Raw genomic sequence first — 20,155 nt, forward strand, 5'->3', positions numbered from 1 at the left:
CATGGTTTTCCAAAGGTTGAGTATTATAGATATACACAAATTATAGTTTCATATATTCTTCATTATTAGTTAGTTTTTATATACTTTATATATAAGTCTTTATAAAGATAATCATTGCGAGAAATTAAGAGAGATATAACATGAAAAGAATAATATATATATATATATATATATATATATATATATATATATATATATATATATTTCTACTTCTAATATATTTTGGATATATGGTTAATATATAATAATTATAGTTTAATGATTAAATCATAAAAAATAAATTACAAAAAATTAAATAATGTGTCTAAACTCTACTATTCTTATCCATGATCATAAATGTTTTCGGCTAATGTTTTCAGCTCTAAACAGTAAATCGTAATTGTTTCACATTTAAATAACTATTTTTTGTTTAGAGTTTAATTTGTAATAAATAAATATTGAACATTAAAACTTAAATTCATTTATTCTTCTTCGAGGTTTATATTTCTTCTACAAATCATTTCACATCTTTTAGAAATCGAGATAAAAATTAATTTAAATACTTTTTTACTCTTCGAATATCTTTTAAGAATAAAATTATATAAACAACTCCAAAACACACAATAAATCGTATGAGAAATGATCCACTCACTTATCTGAAATTGAAACAATTATATTTAGTTAAATTGAGATAAAGTCATAAAAAACAAAAACATGCACAACATTATAATTTATTACATGTGTAACTAAACATTTATACGATAATTCCCTAATAGTTATGACGAAGTAAGAATTCCAAAATAAATATACCTTATATAAGAAATTATTGACTCACAAAATTGAAACTAAAATAATTATATTTAATATTAAATTGAGATAAATACATAAAGAAAATAAACTTGTGCGAATTGTGGTTCATTACATGAGTGTAATTAAAAATTTATATAATAATTTTATAAGAAAACAATAGTTTATAATATGTATCAACCTGAGATGGAATAGACCATGACAAAATCACACAAATTAGAATTCAGCAATAGGAATAGTTTCACAAAAATTTAAGAGGGACATGTATATTTTTTTTTTATTTTTTTCAAAAGCATTTGACAACTATGTAACGGTCATAATATGCCTCTCAAATACATTATTCTTGTTGATTTTCACAAATCACCAATTAAATTTAAACTCACACAAAGAGAATTAGATCGATAAAGTTTTCGATATCATCATTTGGTGAGTGCAATGGACCACATCTCAATTCTAAAAAAAAGAAGAAAAAAAAAAACTTTTGTAAGAAAAATGATTAAAATAATGAATTACATAATAACTTTTGAACTATTGTATCCCACACTTCTCACTTTCTCTTTATATCTCTCTGGTTGGAAAGCTTATTGTAAAATGTGAAGTAGAAGTAGCTTTATTGTATGTGTTTTAATATAATATGTAAAGTAATAAGAAATGGCCCTATCATCAAACTAATACATCATCTATTCATGCATGGTTTGAAAATCAAGAACCAAGCCACATAATTTGAAGAATAAAATATACACAACAAGAACTTTGAACCTTTCCCATGAATCATTACGGGAAGTTGCTGGTTGACAATGAAACGACTTACAATAACACAAACTCCAGCTCCTCCAAAACCCTACTCGATTAACCTTTTTCATTTTCTAGCATGCATTTCTGTCTTTTTTTTTCTTTTTCTTTTGCTTTTTGAGCCACACAAAGACACAAGGTATAATAATAAGTGTTGTGTGTTTCCTTTTGGCGAGGATCGTGGAATTGGCTTCCATTATTGTCACTAATTTTGCCTGTGCTTGTGATTCCAAATCATTATAATCATTTGCGTTCTCGGACCCAATCTCATAATTATGTGCATCTCTGCTATTTTTTCAAACACTTTTCAGTCAAAAGTTTTCAAACAAATCGACTGAGAAAAATCACCCAGTAATTACCTTTCCTTTTCATTCTGTGCAGAGTACAACGTACTATAAATCTCTTACAAACTATCAAAGTCATTTTCAACAAATTTTAAGTTTGAACTTCGAAATCTTTCCCTTCTTTCTCTCCCTACATCTCTATCACTTGCTGTTTCACGTCTTCATCAATTTTTTTAATATATAAATATTTCCCACATATGAATAAAGATTAAACTTTAAATTTAATTCAATCAAATTAGTATTAACGTAGTATTTATATTTATTTATATACTATAAATTTATCTTATATTAGTTAATATGAAATTTTTAACATATCTCTTTTATTTATATATATATATATATTATAAATACGATACTAGACGTTAATGGTAATATAACAGTTATCTAATAATGAGTGACAGACCAAATAACAAATTTCATTAAAAATAGATTTTGAATAATTCTTTAATACTAATTGAATTTTAAATCTAATTCAATTATATGAAATTATTTGTAAAATAAAATTTATATCTATTTATATATTATAAATTTAGTTAATCTATGTAAACTATCCAACTAGATATAATATAGCATAATACATAAAAACATGGTTGCAAAACTATCGTGGGAAACATTTTAATTAGGGGACCAGACCAATTTATCATTCATGTTGAAGATCATCATCATATCTCTTTTTAATTTTCAACATAAGAACATAATAGTCTTACTTGTCCGAAGTTAATGTGTGTATATTATTTAAAAGTAATTTTTTTCCTAATGTTTATTTTCAAAGAGAAAGTGACTATGTGATGACTATGCTCTAATTATCCCATAAGTAGTATTCTCTCTCTCTATTTAACTATCGTTTGAGGTTGTTGTGAAAATTATTAAAAAGTAAAAAAGAAGTAGATAATGATGCGATTGTAATTGTGTCTTATTTTGAACGAATTATGGAAGTGTGGCAGAAGAGAGTGTTAAGGATGAAGATGAATCCATCATGGTTTTCATACTTTGTTTTCATATGTACCTTTGAAATTTTACATTGAGTTTTGATGGACGTAATGGCATTCATAAGTAGGGACATGGATTCGGTTGGAATTTACATTTATAATGTGTTGTTGTTTTTTATTAAATAATGTAACTTTCACAATATTTATTCAATAACATCTATGGTTTGTGGTGTCCAATAATAATAATCTTCTATATCTATATTTATGTAGGATTCCTTTTTCTTTTTACACTATTCATATTTTTATTTTACTTTTTATAGTATAATAATTATTGTTAATCATCCTTTTACAAATAATTTCTATTTTGAAATTTGTTGAATAAAACTGTCACAAGTTTTTTTTTCTGTCATATTCTTTGGCATGGTTGACGAATAAAATTAACTTTACTTATAAATACTTAAAAAATCAAGGGTTAAATATGTTTTTAGTTCCTATATTATCTAGCGTTTTTGGTTTTAGTCCCTCTTTCAAAGTAAGATACATTTTAGTCCTCCTTCTTAAGGAAACTTTGATTTTAGTCCTCCAAAACTAACACCGTTAAAAATCAGCTGATGTGGCTAACGGTAGACTGACACAATTTTTTTTTGTCAGAGTTTATCAGCTTTTCTTCCTCTCTCTCCCTCGTCTCTTCCTTCAATCCCAAAACACAAAACAGTAAAATCTTTCGGTCAAGCTTTTCTCTCGCATCTCCCATCACCGGTCAGACAACCACCATCATCAAAACCACGAACGCCAGCCCCGAGAGCATAAAGAGGCAAAGTCACGTAGCTGCATAGAACTTGGGTGAGAACCCTGCAAAATTTCACTTTCTTATTAGCTTACACACACAAGTATATAACCCTGTAAAATAGAGTGTGTTGAATTATCTCCAATACAAGTCAAATGTACTGGTGATTTTTCAATGCAGTTTTGGAAAATGAAGTGAACTTACCCCATTGTAAGTCTGATGATGATATCTTCAGTAGTTCGGTGAAAGCAAGAATTTATTTTGAACTTATTGTCGTACTGTAACAAAAATATGATGCGAAGTTAGAAAATTTGTACTTCTTTTAAGCTAAATGCTGCATAATAGTCGCAATTCTCTTGACATAAATTGTAAGTGTCTGACAAAGCAAATGCACCTGAAGTATATTCATTGAATATCATATTTCCTATCAAGAACTATTCTTAGGTTTTTCCCCTAACTATTTGAGGTTCCGAAAGGTTGTTCTTGATTCCTAGTACTGATAGATTTTCTTTTTTATTTATTGTAAGAAAAATATTTTACGGTGTAGATTCAACAAGAAAGCACGGTCTGAGCAATCCTGCAACCTGTCTTCAATGTTGTATAGCAAAATAACAGGGTCCAATGCAACAAAGTTTTAGGAAAGTTGATCTCTGGTATCGGTGTGGGTTCTTCTCTCGGGGCTGGCGTTTGTGGTTTTGATGATGGTGGCTGTCTGACCGGTGATAGGAGATGCGAGAGAAAAGTTTGACCGGAAGATTTTACTGTTTTGTGTTTTGGGATTGAAGGAAGAGACGAGGGAGAGAGAGAGAGGAAGAAAAGCTTATAAACTCTGACAAAAAAAAATGTGTCAGTCTACCGTTAGCCACACCAGCTGATTTTTAACGGTGTTAGTTTTGGAGGACTAAAATCAAAATTTCCTTAAGAGGGAGGACTAAAATGTACCTTACTTTGAAAAAGGGACTAAAACCAAAAACGCTTGATAATATAGAGACTAAAAACATATTTAACCCAAAAATCAAATACCACAATATGTTCCGCTTATAATAATAATAACAATAATAATAATAATAATAATAATAATAATGGTAATTTATGTCAGTAATTATATATAAAGAGAATGTGTCTTTTTTTGTTTTTTCAATTTTACTGTCTTAATTAATATTTTTTAAATTTAAATAAATTATTTATAATGAAAAAATATTTTTCAGTTTTATTATTTTAGTAATTTTTTTTAAAATTCAAATAGTTACTTTATAAAAGAAATATTTACTTTTTTATCAATACTTTTTCAAATTTAAATAATTACTCATACTAAAAAGATTGTTTACACAATATTATTTATAATATTTTTTATTTTAATGACTAAAATTTATTTTATATATAATTATATTTATAACTATATACACTTTTTATTTTTTCAATTTTACTCAATTAATTACTACTTTTAAATTTTAAATAATTTGCGCAAATCTAAAAATGCATACAAAAGCTTTATCACGTACGTGTTTATGGTAGTAGTAATAATAATAATAATATGTAATATTTTCTCTTCATAAGAAAAGATATATATATTTATTTTCAATTACATTAAACATTAACTACACCTTTATGCTTAGCCTTGCATTTAGTTAGTAAATTTCATATATATTTAATTTAAATTAATTTTCGTTTAGTTTATTAAATTTTAATTTTTTATTTTGATAAAATATTTAAATATTAAAAAATTGCTAATAGTTCAAAAATATCAATATTTGATAATTGTTTTAGTAAATCTTAATTGATGTTATTTTTTAGTTAAAATTTGTCCAGATTTTTTCCATTGGTATCAGTGAAGCTTTTTATTTTCGGATTGACATCGATTCGAATTGTTTTCCATTGCTCTTAACAATAATTATTTACAGCAACATCAATTGAGATATTTTCACGTTGTTGTCATTTTGTCTTTGATTAATGACCGTTAAAAAATTTCTTTTGTTGATATGGCCAAAAACAATCCCAGTTAATATTCTTGAACATTTTCTCAATCAACATTAGATTAAAAAAATCCTAAAAATTATCGACATATATCATCAAAAACATGACAACCACTAATAATCGAAAAAATTATTTATAATTGTTTATAAAAATAAATGATCTTCCTGTAATAAAAAGAAGGTTCTCATTCAAAATCACTGCCTTGTTGGTCTACAGCTCCGTTTGAAATTTTCAGTTCTAAAAGACATGAAAAATCGTAAAAAGCGTTATCAATTAATGAACTAATTAAACACATTAATTTAAAAAAAAAATACGCAATTAAAAAAACAACAACAGTAATTATAAATTAGAGAAGACAAAAAGTACATTAAATATAAAGTATTTATAGTAAATTGTATACGTGTTCCCTGCCTCCTAAGTCGTTTTTGCGTGTCGACGCACGCATGAGAATGTGGTGAATTTGTATATACAGTGTTTGATGAGGTCAATTTCATGATTCTTTGTGTGGCTATGCGTGTAAGAATGCATTTTCTAAATTCAACTCTATTTTCTAAATTTTCCTTCAACAACACAAATTCTCACACATCAAGATAGTCTTTTTTAATAAGTAAATTAAACCAAACATAAACCTTACGTATTTCATCCCTTTTCAGTAAAAGGGCTGTTTTTTAATTTCAAGTTTTTATTATGTTACATTATCCATATAGCTAAATAAAAATAATCTAAAAATAGAAGAAGAATTACAAATTCCTTATTTTAAACATTTTAGAAAGTAGATTATGGTTCCTTGCACAATCAATGGATGACATTGTTGAAGTTTAGAAAGTAGATATCAAAGGTCTTCTTCTTTTCCAACTAATCAAAATCGCCCTGTATCCATGTGGGAGAGTCGAAAATAAGAAACAATTAACAAATATTCAAATTAAAACTAGATCACCAAATTTCATTGTCAAATTCATTTCTATATATATCATGGAAAAGAATGATAATACTGAAATGAACCCTTTGTCAATCAAATTAGGTTACATTTAGTAAAAAGTGGTTCAGAAAACTATCTCAAAAACCCAAAACTAGAATATACACAACAAACTAACTAAAAGTAGATTGTTATTTTTAACAAGACTTTCTATATAACGTCAAATTTTACTAGCTTGTGGTGTATACGTTACCTTACTTTAAAACTTATTTTTCAAAACCCTAGTTTTTAACTTATAACCTTTTTTTATACTTATGACTAACTTTAAACTATTTATTGTATTTTTTTTCTACAAAAGTTATGTTCTTTTTCCTTTATATATATATATATATATATATATATATATATATATATATATATATATATATATATATATAACGTTTTAATTTTCTTAATAAAATTAATATAATATAGCTATTTATTTGACTTTATTAAATTTATTTTATATAATTTAGTGAATGAAATAAAAAAAAAGGTATCTATGACATTGATAAAGTGATTTTTTGTTTTAACTATTTTTTTATATACATAACTTATTATAATTTTGTCTTTTAGGTAACTTATTTTGAGTTCAAATAATTAAATTTTTGGATTGTACTCATATTTGTTGGAGAATTTTATGGGTCTTCGTAAGTTTTCATTATGACGTGGTGTACACTTAAAATGCTGATGTAGCAATGTTATATTATGTGGAATTTTTTTTAGGTGAACAATTTATGACATGACACAAAATTTAATTGGAAATGTTAGCGATTCAGAGTCCATATCCAAACTTGAAAAAACGCATAATCATCACATCAAAGATGAAATAGTTTATACATACTTTCAAACCTGATCTAGCATTAAAAAATCATTTCAACAATTAGCATAAACAAAACATCAAATTATTTTGAAAATTGCAAGCAGTTTTTTCTGTTTGAGATTGTTGATACCTACTTTATACACTAAATTGTGAATAATGAAGGTTGAAATCGAAGGCTGTGTTGGTCGGAAAGATAGGGTGGCACTTTCCTTCATCTACAGTCGCAGTGTCGTCTCTATGAGGTCGCCGACGATGGATTTCGGCGTCATCAGCATTTGCATGGGCGAGAGGCTTCTCGGCACAACTACCTTCAGCAGCATCTTCGGCGGTTGTCTCGGAGGACAATCCGGCGTTGATCCAGCAATGCTCGTGAGGGACTGAAGGTCGAAAACCGTACTCCGACGACGGAACTGAATGGCAGACACGGCGGCCTAGCCATGGAAGGAGGTTGTCCTTCTCCGTCGGTGACTCTCGGACTGGACCTAACCTCACCTATGCCCAACCCTCCTTCCACAATGCCACCATCTACGACTCCTCCAAACCCTTCCGCCACCTATTGCTCGATTTTCCTTCGACTTTGCGAGTCGTGCAGAGTAGAGACTTTTGCTGAGGCTTTTCACTTTGTTCTTCTCTTTTTGGGAGCAATGACTCAAGTAGGTCTTCCTTGTCAAAACCTGAATGCTAAACACCGAAGAAAAAAAAAAGGGATTTGTGGTTTTTTTGAGTCAGAAAGTGTTTGGTTTAATTGAATTTGTGAGTTTGCAGTTTTGGGGTTTAATCTCGTGTCTGTTTCGTTAGACAGTGGTGGTTGTTGGTGGTGACGCTGTTGGCACAACGATGGGGGAGGACGCTAAGGGGGAGGGAGGAGAAGATATGGTGGAGCGTGTCGTGCGGGAGATGGTAGATCGAAGGCTTCTTCTCCATCACACCACGGCGGTAGGGTAGTTGGGTGATGGTTGGGTTGGTTCCGGTCAGAAGTTTCTCACACTTCTTTAAATGTTATGTGGAATTGAGATTGTAAAACACATCCCTCACTAAATTTAATCACAATGACATGTCCTCTTAAAAATAATTACAGCTCAGCATCTATTAACACTGTTTGAGAATATTTAACGGAAAGGACATAATTGATTTAATTTTTCAAAAATTTGGACTCAATCGAGACTGTTACAAACTAAAGGATGATTTGAGAGTTTAAACCTTATTTATAATTAAAAAATCATTTATATAATAAAAGGTATATAAATTTTTTTTTATAATTATCTTTTATGAGTATTTTTATAATTTAATTATAGTTTTAGTTTACTAATTATTGTAACAATAATTTATGTGGTTATTATAAGTGCAAAGTGAATAGACATATGCATAAATACACGTGTTTTCATTAGTAAAAATAACATAAATTTAAATATATATATATATATATATATATATATATATATATATATATATATATATATATATATATATATATATATATATATATATATATATATATATATATATATATATATATATATATAAAGGGAGAAAACATTACCAATAAGTTGGTTGTGATATGTAATAGTTCAACTCTAGATTGTTTGTACCATTTTATATTATATTTTAATTTAAACATTACATTATTAGTAATATTTATTTTATTATTTCATAATTATATTTTAATACATCAATATTGATAGATGGTAGGTTTATTTATTTTTCATTTTTAGTTTTAGTTTACATGGTACATTTTAACTTTATTTTCAATATTTTATGTCTATTTTAAAATATGTTATTTTGACTTTATTTTCAATTTTAAAAGAAATGTTGTAAGATACATTAGATATACAAATCTTATGATATGGATAGTTTCCTCTTACATCAATCTTAATTACTCTATCTTTTAACAAATGTTATTTTAAAAGTTAAAATTGTTGTGGTAAACCTGACATAGATTTAATTATAATTTTAATTTCTAAATTTTTTCCCTAAAGTAAAAAGAAAAAAGTTAATTTTAATCTCTCAAATGTACTAAAATATGATAGAACAGTTAAAAAAAATCATTTTAATCCTTTTAGAAATCATAATTTTATATTTCATTATACATCCTGGTTTTATTAAATCATATAAATTTAATATATATATATATATATATATATATATATATATATATATATAGGTATGTATATATATAACGATATATAAATTATTTATTTACTTGTAATATTTTTCTTAAAATAATTGTTCGTGGAATAAATATGGTCCTAAAGGAATTATACTACTTTAGAAAGTGAAAAATGCTTTGATTTGGGTGCGCATAATTGGAAGCGGTGAAGATGACACGTGGATACTTGAACTTGCGTGCACTTGATGCAGTGGCCACGTGTAAGAACCCCTTTCACACCTCCTTTTCAGAAACAACTCTCTTTCAAAAGTCTCAAAAAATTGCATACTTTTCAAACTTTTTTTCAAAGTATTTTCAAGGCAATCTTTTCAACAACTTTATTCAACACATCTACATAGTACATGTATAATTCAAAAGCTAAACATAAACTCATATTTCTTTATGTATCATTAATTTGTTATAGTAATATATTTGCACAATTCAAATTTTATCTATACAAATTATTTTTTCATTTTTTTAACGAATAAATTATTTTTCTATGTTCCAATTTATACGAAAAATTAAATTTTTTTCATTTTTAAAATTTTGAAACTAGTTTCTGAATTTCAAAAAAATTAATTGATATAATCTTTTCAACTTAATGATATTAATTTTTATAGATTTGTTAAATTATATTTAAGGTAGACCTCTGATATAAAACATATTAAAACGGTATAACTGATTCAAATACTAATTCAAAATGAATTTGATAAGTTAAAAAATATTATTAGATTAAAATGATTATATTTATTTATTTAAAAATTTTAAAATTAAATTATATCAAAATTTAAGTAAATATATTTTAATTTATGATTTAAGTTTAAAGATAAAAATATATTTAATTTTAGTTTAATTATATTTAAATAAAATAAGAAGAATAAATGTGATTTGATTTAAAAACATGAGTATTATTTATTGGAAAACAATTGTAATTTTACTTGTGTGATATGATTGATTGTTCCTGTTTAACTAATTTACCGTGTAATCGTGAAAACCGAACTATAGAGATTGTCAAAAAGTTTGAGAAAAAGAAAGATATAAAAAGATTATTGTTATAGGATATTATTCCAAATCAACCTCAGAAATTTGATATATATGTGTTTTATAAGAAATTAGAAGATATAGTTTAAAGAATTTATAATGTGTTTAAATAATATATTTTATTTTTTTTATATTGAAATATGTGTAAATAGAAATTTTAGAAATGAGTTAAATTTTTCTATATTAAAATCTATGGAACCCATTAAAAATACATACCATCTTTCTAAACTCAATCCTAAAAACGTTTCTTTATGTTCTCTCTAATCTCTCTTCTCATAAAGTCATCTATTTGATATGAAGAAGTTTCTAAAAAATCAAGGTGACAAAATCTTCGTATCCAACCAATCAATTTGTCAAAAAGAGTAAGCAAGTTTTTATTCTTTTTTAGGATTTTATATTTCTTCTCTGCATGTGGCTATTTTTCAGTTACATATCTCCTCTAAGTTTTTTTTAGGTTCTCTGTTGATCAACTATTGTAACCCCATACCGTGATCATTTTTATGTTCCCTATAGGTGCAATTAACATCTTTAGAATTATGAGAGTAATTATTGTCCTTTTGAGCGGTTGAACTTTCATTAGGTAAGGGAAGCTAGTTTATTTGGTTACATTTAGTATGCATATCATATTTGATGTTTGTATGATGATGTGTTGATTGATCAGTGAAATTTAATTGAATCGTGAAATTTGGTATGTTGGGTGATTAAAAAGGGTGGTGTGTTCAATTGAAAACTTATGCATGTTAGTGTGTAGTTGGTTTGCTGATGTGAAAAGTTGTTTATTAATGAAATTGGGAATGTAGATTTAATGAATTTGAGTTGATGTATTCACAGAACTTTGGTTTGAAATAAATTAGAATGGAGGTGAGTTTTGAGCATAAAATGGGGGTTTTGACAGATACATTTCTAAAATCATGGTTTTGGTGAAAGTCTGCAGTTTTGGGAACTGTCTTGGGGCCATTTAGGACTTAGTTGGCCTCTTATTGTACAAAAATATAGTGATAATCATCGGACTAGTGATAATCGTCAAGCTAGTGATAATCGTCTGGCTAAAGACAATCATCTGGTAGATTGTCTAGTGGTAAGAATATGGTAGATCATCTGGTAAGGAGTTGTCTGGTGGTAAGCGTCAGACAAATCGTTTGGTAAGGAGTTGTCTGGTGGTAAGTTTCTGGTTGTACGAGTCGTCTAAGAAAGATTATGTGGTTTGGGATCTCGAATTTTGGGTTCTAGATATCAGTTTTGAATGTTCTTTAGGTTGTTTTAGGGTTTTTGACCCTTTTAGAGTTGTTGGTGAGAGATCCCAAGCTATTTTCCTTGCCTAGTGTGTGTAAGACCTGAGTAAACTAAAAATATATTTTTATTTTACTATATTTTATGTTACTAAATAATTAATTATGATATGTATTTGTGCAATGAAAATATTAAGAAAGTGAATAAAAAAAAATTTAATGAGTACTAATTTTATTTTAATTTTCTAAAGCTTTTATGCTTTTTGGCTTTTCATGTTTATGATAAGAAAGAAAACATAGTTTAGTACTTAGTTTTGGATGTATTTAACATTTGTGTTTCCTCTTTTTGCATGATTTGAGTTTCTGAAGGTGACCATGTCGGCAGTAGGTGTTGAAATATTTTCCATAGCTTGGCTTCTTTTGTTTTGTAGGGTTTTGGATAGATTATAGAGTTAAGTAAAGAAACATATAGTTAAGTTGCATGGTGCATATAAAACATGAGCGAGGACTTAATGAGAACCCTACCATCTTATATAAACCATATTATGTGTGAGAGAGTGGGAAAAATCTACTAAATAGTAGGCTTGGAGGATAGTTTTAGACGGGCGGGGAACATTGTTACTACGCAAGGGAAGGAAGGCATCTTGTTGGTCTTTGCTTTGAAACTCAAAGGATTTTGGAAACTCACTGGAACTAGAGGTAAGGGGTTTAACTTGTGATATAACATATTGTATGATGGGTAGAAGGTAAGGGGAGCTAGATCCTTTTCTCTGGATTGTATGAACCATGTATGTGTGTACTGAAATCTATAATATACTGTCGTTGATGAACAAATTTCGTATTTAGAATGACTTTGTTGTGTATGAATCTGTATGAGTGGTTGTAAAATTGTGTTGTTGAAGAAGATCTGAGATAAAGGGATGAAAAAAATGGGGTTTCTGGGTTTTTGGAAAATCTGGTGCGATTCTGCAGAATTCTGCAGAATGCGCGTTCGGCCAAATGGCTCGACCAATTAGTGTTCGGCCAAAATACTATGAGCGTTCGGTTTTATTTTCTAATGTACCCAGCGTTAGCGTTCGTCCTTGGGTGAAAGTAGTAACATATTAGACGTTTGTCCCAACAGTGCTCGACAATAGTGGTCGGCCAAATAACCGTTCGGTCTTGTATCCTCCAGTAACGAGCGTTATCGTTCGTTCTGTTTTGGTGAGCGTTCGGTGATCGGTCTTCGTGTATGGGTGACTGTAGTGTTCGGCTGAATTTAGTATTATCAGGCTTGAGTCCTGAGCGTTCGGTTTTGATGTTTTAGTGAATTAAGCGTTCGATCTATATTTGATATTCTTAGGTTTGAATCTGGAACGTTCGGTGTTGGGTGTATTATGGATTGTAGCGTTCGACCATAACTTTAATATTCTTAGGATGGATTCTTAAGCGTTCGGTCTTCGTGAAATAGTGATCTTAGACGTTCGTCCTTAAATAGGTATTCTCAGGTTTAACTTGTAAACGTTCGGCCTTAAGTTAGTATTCTTAGGTTTCCATCTTGAATGTTCGGCCTTGGTTTAATTGTGATTGTGAGCGTTCATTCTCAATTTGGTATTTTAGGTTTCAACCTCGACCGTTCGGTTTTGATGTAATAATGGTTGTAGGCGTCTGTCCTTAAATTGATATTTGCAGTGATCTTTAGCGTTCGGTCTTGTTTCTGTATTAGTAATTGAGCGTTCGATTTTGATGAGGTATTCTCGCTTGTGAACGTTCGGTCTTAATTTGGATTCTTAAGTTTGGATCATAAGCGTTCGTTCTTGGATATTTGTGATTGTGAGCGTTCAGCCGTATGAAAGAATGAACGACCATTTCAGATTAAAGGGGGGTACTTCAGTAATTCAGTCTTAGTGGATAGAGATGTGAACTTCGTAATTATAGGGGGTGTGTCTGCTTTGAAGACAGGGTGTGAACTTAGCAATTTCAAGGGAAAATCTGATGTTCTTATGTTTAAATCATGAACGTTCGTTTTTGGTGAATTGTGGATTTTAGCGTTCGGTCTTAATTTAAATTCTTAGGTTTAAATATTGAATTCGATTTTGTGTATTGTTGATCTTTGAACGTTCGTACAAACAGTTAAGTCGAAGTGCTCAATCTTAGCGTCCGTTCAAATAGCGCTCGGCCAAATAGTGCTCAATCTATTATGGTGCTCGGTGTGTAGCGTTCGGCCTGATTACGCTTGATCTTATAGCGTCCGTCCAAGTAGCATTCGGTGAATAGTGTTCGACCAAATAGCGTTCGTTGAATAGTGTTCGTCCAAATAGCGTTTGGTGAATAGTTCCCGTCCAAATAGCGTTCGGCGAGTATGTATGAATCCGTAATTTCTTTGGTAGTATTTTAAAACAATTATTGAGAATTGTTGGTTATTTTCTGGATCTAATATTGGTTTATTTATACATGTTGTTGAGAATATGTATGAATCCGTGATTGAGCACGTTTATTTTTGTTTGATGTTGGTACATACACTATGTTATTTACTTGTAACTTCGTCTGTCTTATGAGCATTTTAATATTATAATAAATGCGAGTCTCGCGTGAGACTGAGATTCGAGTGTCACATTCTTCTGCACGAGGAGGTGAATGTCTCGCCCAATGACTTCGGCTCGTGTTGAGTATAGTGCATCCTTACGTGTAGTATCGATGTTTTTACTCGTTAGTCCTTGAGGAGTAGGGGAGATAGGTCTGAAGTCGCGATGGAGGACGACTCGAGTCGCCTGTTATTGAGAACATGTTATGACGACGAATTACAAGGAAACAACATTAGTTTATGAAAGACTAGTCTGCAATGTCATGTGTGTCGATTTATATTAAATCATGGAAATTGTTATAGTTTATATGTATTGGGTTTATGATGTGATACTTCTGGTTACTCACCCTTGCATGTTGTGGTTATGGTTTCCACCTGCGGTGATCGTACTTGTACGGGAGTAGATGGTATTGTAGATAAAGCTGGATTGGAATAGCTCTTCGAGAGAGACGGGAAATAAAACTTGTTGGGATTTTTATAATGTTTTCTTATTTATGCTCGTTTGATTTTGTTATTTTAAGGAAACAATTAAGATTTGGTTTGTTGTAATGTATGAAGTTATGATGTGTGTATGGTTTGTTTATGTGATGTATTGTTTTAAAAAAAAAAAAAAACACTTTCATAAGATTCATGCTTCAAGATTATTATTATTATTATTAATATATCCTATAAGGGGTGTTACAGTGTGTGTATCGTGCTACTATGAATAAAATTGTGTTATTGTGTGATTGTTATTTCCAGAATATTAGAAATAATTTTTTATTTGAAATACTTTGAGTATATGATGATAATGATGATTGTTATGAGGTGATTAATTGATATGTGTGTGTATGTATATATATATATATTTATGGTTTATGAACATGTTTACGTGTATGTTTATGGTTGTTGAGTATGATGATAATGAGTATGTCTTGATCATGTGCATGGTAGATGGACGTAATTCCATGATTCTCGTGGAGAGATCCCATGGTGATGCCTTGTAGTGTTTGTATTATTATAGGACATCAGTTAATTCGTCATACCATATATCTAGAAACCACTTTTCTAGAGTCCTTTGCCTAGTCTTTAAGGGTTCTTGTACCATGTTCATCTGTTTGAAGATCGGAGGCCGCTTGTGTGATTCTCGCGGTGAGATCTTCAAGTCTATCTAATCAGTGGTAATAACGACATACTAAATCAGTGTTACCAACACCACTTTTTTCTCTAGTTTTATGTTTTTCCAATGCATGTGATGTTTAACTCTGTCACATGTATGGTTTGAGTATTCTTTTAGGTTCTTTACTGATCAGTGGTAAAAACAACATACCTAAGCATGATTATGTTGTCTGTAGGTGCAGATAGAGCTCTTTGAGCTTGAAAGTGGTATAAGAACTTCTAGAATAGTTTGGTCTTCTAAAAAGGTAAGGGAATATAGTGTTTTCTATAATTTAATGTACAAGTATGACTGGTGATTGATATCATGTTATGTTAATTTAATTGTAAATAAGATGATTGTGTTAGTGTTATTAATGTTTTTATGATTGTACTGGATTATTGGATGTATGTTAAATTAAAAAATTATCAAATAGAAAAAACATTAAATTTTAGAAAATAATTACTTAAAGAGTAAAATTAATAAAATAATTATATTAATATTAAAAAAATTATTTAATAGATAAATTGAAAAAAATGTATAAAAGAAAATTTCTTTGTATATAGGTATGATTAATTTTATGTTTTCCTAATTTATTAATAATATTTTTACTAATTCACTAGCTTTAACATAATAAAAAAGTTATTTTTATCATATAAAACAATTAACATGATATTTAAATTATTGTTTATAATTTTATTTTTATTTTTTTGTTAAATGTTCTTTTAAAAGTTTAACTTTTCTAAATAAACTAATAGTCATTTTTGAAAAGAAATCAAATAAATATTTTTAAATTATTTAGCCTACCCAATAATTTCTAAATGGAAGTATGAAGTAGTATTTAAGAGTTTAATAGAGAAAAAAATTAAACAATTTTGAAGAACAAAAGAAATAAAACAACAGGGAAGACCACATCCTTAAAATATTCAACTTTCCTAATAATTCTTAAATTGAAACTTTTTTTTTTAAAAGAAAAAAACAGAATTCAGTTGTTTGTGACCTTATTTAAGTATCTCCACACACCCCAAGTCCATTTCAGTGTTCCACCTTAATTTCTCTTCACTCTTCCATTCTCTCACTTCTTCTTTCCCCTCACTCTCTTCATTTCTCTCTCTCCAGAAATGGCATCAAAACTCTCGTTCATGGTGTGTTTCATGGCTCTATGCGCCATTGATCTAGCACAAAGCGCATCATCCCATCAAGCGCCAGCACCGTCCGTGGACTGCTCAACCCTTGTTCTCACCATGGCCGATTGCTTGTCCTTTGTCACCAATGGCAGCACCGTCACCAAGCCAGAGGGTACCTGCTGTTCTGGCCTCAAGTCTGTGCTCAAAAGTGCCCCTGTTTGCCTTTGCGAGGCTTTCAAAAGCAGTGCTCAGTTTGGTGTGATTTTGAACGTCACCAAGGCCACCAGTCTCCCTGCCGCATGCAAAGTCTCTGCCCCTTCTGCCGCCAACTGTGGATGTGAGTAAATTCTGCTACTTTTTTTCTTTTCCCATTTGGGGTCTCTGCTTTCTCTTTGCTTTTGTCTTTTCATTTTCTTTATGGTAGATTTCTTCATAGAGATCAGTGCTTTCCACTTCTGGGTTGGTTAAAGGTTTCATTTTTATGCATGCTCGAGATGGATCGGTCCCATGGTGCCTTTCATTGTCACGCCACTTGTGTTACCAGCGAGAAACACATTGAGAGGCACAATTTTTGTACTTTTTTTTCCGATTTTTTTAACATCACCGCATGCTACATCAGATGATGGTGGTGATACCAGGGATACCCTTAGTGTTTTTTTTTCTGTGTGTTCCCTCGATGATGAACATGGATCTCATTTTCCATACATATCACCCGTTTTTGCAGTTTTGTCTCTTTCTTGATTCTTGTCAGTAACTGTGTCTTCTATTGTTTTTTTTGCAGTGTCCGAATCCCCTGTTGCTGCTCCTGGTATGTCACCTAGTTACTGTACTTTTTCTCCCGTACTTTATGCCCTTTATAACCTTGATGTGTGGTTTTTGAAGCCGATTTTTCTTTCAAATTACAAAGGGATCACGTGCTTTGTTTTTTCCAGCCTCTTAATTTTAAATAAACAACAGCAATATCTGATTTTGAAGTTTTGTTTCTTCTTCTGTTGTGTTGTTGTGTTGTTGTGAATGATGATTTAAAGTAAACAATAATTATATTATAGTTGTGAACTCTACATCCCTCTATCTGTTTATTTCCCCATTTCTACTGACAAAAATCTGCGTGTGAGACTTTTTCATAGCAGCATTTTTCTCCTGTACTGTTCATACCTCGATGTTTTTTTTAATTGTATGAAAAATCTTGACCATTTTGATAACTGTGTTAGACTTGAACATTGTTGGTGTTTGTAATTGAATCATGGTTTATTTGTAGCTGGAGGGGTTTCTCCAAAAGCTTCTCCATCTCCTCAAGCATCTGGTGCTTCATCTTCTGGTGTACATGGTCCAGCAAATGAGGTATCTCCTGCACCAGCACCAGCTAAAGGAAACGCAGCATCATTCCCAATTTCTGCTGGAACCTTGCTTGTTGGCATATTGGTAGCCACACTCTCAGGCTTCTGAGAATAGTTTGGTTCCATTTTAAGAGTAGAGAGATGACATGAGGGATTATTATTTTGATGTTTTCTTTTGGTTTTTCATCTCATTCTATGTTTGACTTAATAGTAGATAAAATTCATTCCCTGAGTTGAGACTGTACCCTCTTTTCTTTTATATACAAGTCTATTTATTTATATAACAGTTTGAGATTTATCATGTTATATTCCTATAGTATTTTATTTGTGCCATTTGACATGGGGTGGTGTATGAGCACTACCACTTAGCTCGAGTGGACTTCTTTTCAAATATGGTTTTCTTAGTCAAAACAATCGCTTCTGCAAAATTATTAAGTATAAGCGCAAAATGGATTCTTGTTCCTTGTTTGGTCGATTGTAAGGTTGTTGAAAGGAGAACCTATTAAAAATACAAATGTAAATAAACAATGGTTTTTAGTGTTCTTGTTTGTACTGTTATAAATGCATGTTTTCGTTTGGATTAGATCAGTATGACGTTATATTGACTCAAAACATTGACGTTTTTCAAATATGAACTGATGTTGTTTTTCAGATTTGCTTTATCAAATGTAAATTTTAGATCTTTAAAGTTGGTTTCTTAGAGAAGCCCTATTGGAAAAATGTAATTGAGAAAATTTGAGTGTGATGAGATGAGTCAATACCATGAAAAATGAATCTCTTTTAGTTGAAATTCTCATCTACTCATAAATTTTTAAGTGCGTTTAATACTCTTTTTTTTTTTAACAAGTGAGGTAATGAATGTGAGGTTTTGAAGTCTATTTTTTTCTTTTTAAAGAAGACTTTAAATATTGTAGTTTTCTTGTTAGTATATTAGAGTGTGTAAAAGATGTAGTTTTGCGATAGGAAAAAGATTTGTTGGTATATTCACGTAATTGTTTTAGTGAAATTATTATTCTTGATTTACTAACTGAAATAAATATAAATATATGTCATTCTAACAATATATTTTAACAAAAATAATATTTTGAGACACAAATTTTTTACTTTCATTCTAAATATTATTTAAATTAATGATATTGTTTTTGGAAGACACTTTATATAAAAAAAAACATTTTTGTAGTGTGGAAATGAGGTTTAGAAGTTTTGCAAATGATTGCTGGCATGGGCGGAAAGGCATTGTTACATTGATCTGTTGTTTGCTTTTCGGCGCGTGCTTCGCAAAACAAAGTGAATGCAATGCAAACAACATTATGGAGGCAGCAATGTTGTGGTCCATTCAATCAACCACCGCATAAACTAAATTTATTTTTACATCAAATTAAAAAAGTGCTAACAATTTTTTAAAAGTTCAAAAAATTTCACCCATTTAAAGTCAATTATTGTTCTTATAATTTTAATTCAAAAGTTAAACTGAATTATTGACTTTGGAAGAAAAAACGTACTTTAAATTATCAATTACAAAAATTAAAGAAAGTTAAATGAACTTATAATTACTAATTAGACAGTCAACAAACCAAATTTGTAATTTAAAATTAATGATGACTAGAATTATCACTTTTCAGAGTTAATTATTAACTTTACAAAATAAAATGTATTCACAATTATTAATTAGAAATGAATAAATTTAATTTATGATAAAATTAAATATATGCTAATAAATATAATGTTAATTATGATTTGAATAAATATGTTTGAAAGTCATTATGATTTGAATATATATTTTCAATTGATAGTTATTATTTCATTCTATCTTTTAAACATTAAATTTTTTTTTCTCTGTAGTGAGGAGAGTCAAATCAGTAAATAATACCCTTTTTCAGAATTTTTGTGATAAGGGTCTTTTAAAACAAAAATAAGCAAGCTGTGATCATTTTTTAGGACATAAAAATTTTGAATTTATTTCAACTACGACCGATATTAAGTTAAATCATGCTTAAACATATTTAAGAAGGTATTTTTTTTTATTGGAATCTAAAGTGCTATGACAAGCTTAAGATTTTGTGGCCCATTTCTTCCCCCACCTATTAACATATGGCCCAATTTTGTTGTTGGAAAGTTCCTTTGGACAGTTTCAGAGATTGAGCTACAATTTCGAAGCTAAAAAAATTTTAACGCATAAATTAAATA

At 29.4% G+C, this 20,155-nt stretch overlaps 1 pseudogene across 1 annotated transcript; it reads left to right on the forward strand.

Moving 5' to 3' along the window:
* Positions 1-16,547: 16,547 nt before the first annotated feature.
* On the forward strand, positions 16,548-18,274 carry LOC148205816 (non-specific lipid transfer protein GPI-anchored 31-like; annotated as a pseudogene). Its single transcript, XR_015783368.1, has 3 exons — positions 16,548-16,968; positions 17,413-17,439; positions 17,890-18,274. The product of XR_015783368.1 is annotated as a non-specific lipid transfer protein GPI-anchored 31-like (transcript).
* The last annotated feature ends 1,881 nt before the right edge of the window (positions 18,275-20,155 follow it).

Source organism: Vigna umbellata, chromosome 1, assembly GCF_029865625.1.
Source record: "Vigna umbellata cultivar VRB3 chromosome 1, Vumbellata_1.0, whole genome shotgun sequence".
Taxonomy (NCBI): Eukaryota; Viridiplantae; Streptophyta; class Magnoliopsida; order Fabales; family Fabaceae; genus Vigna; species Vigna umbellata.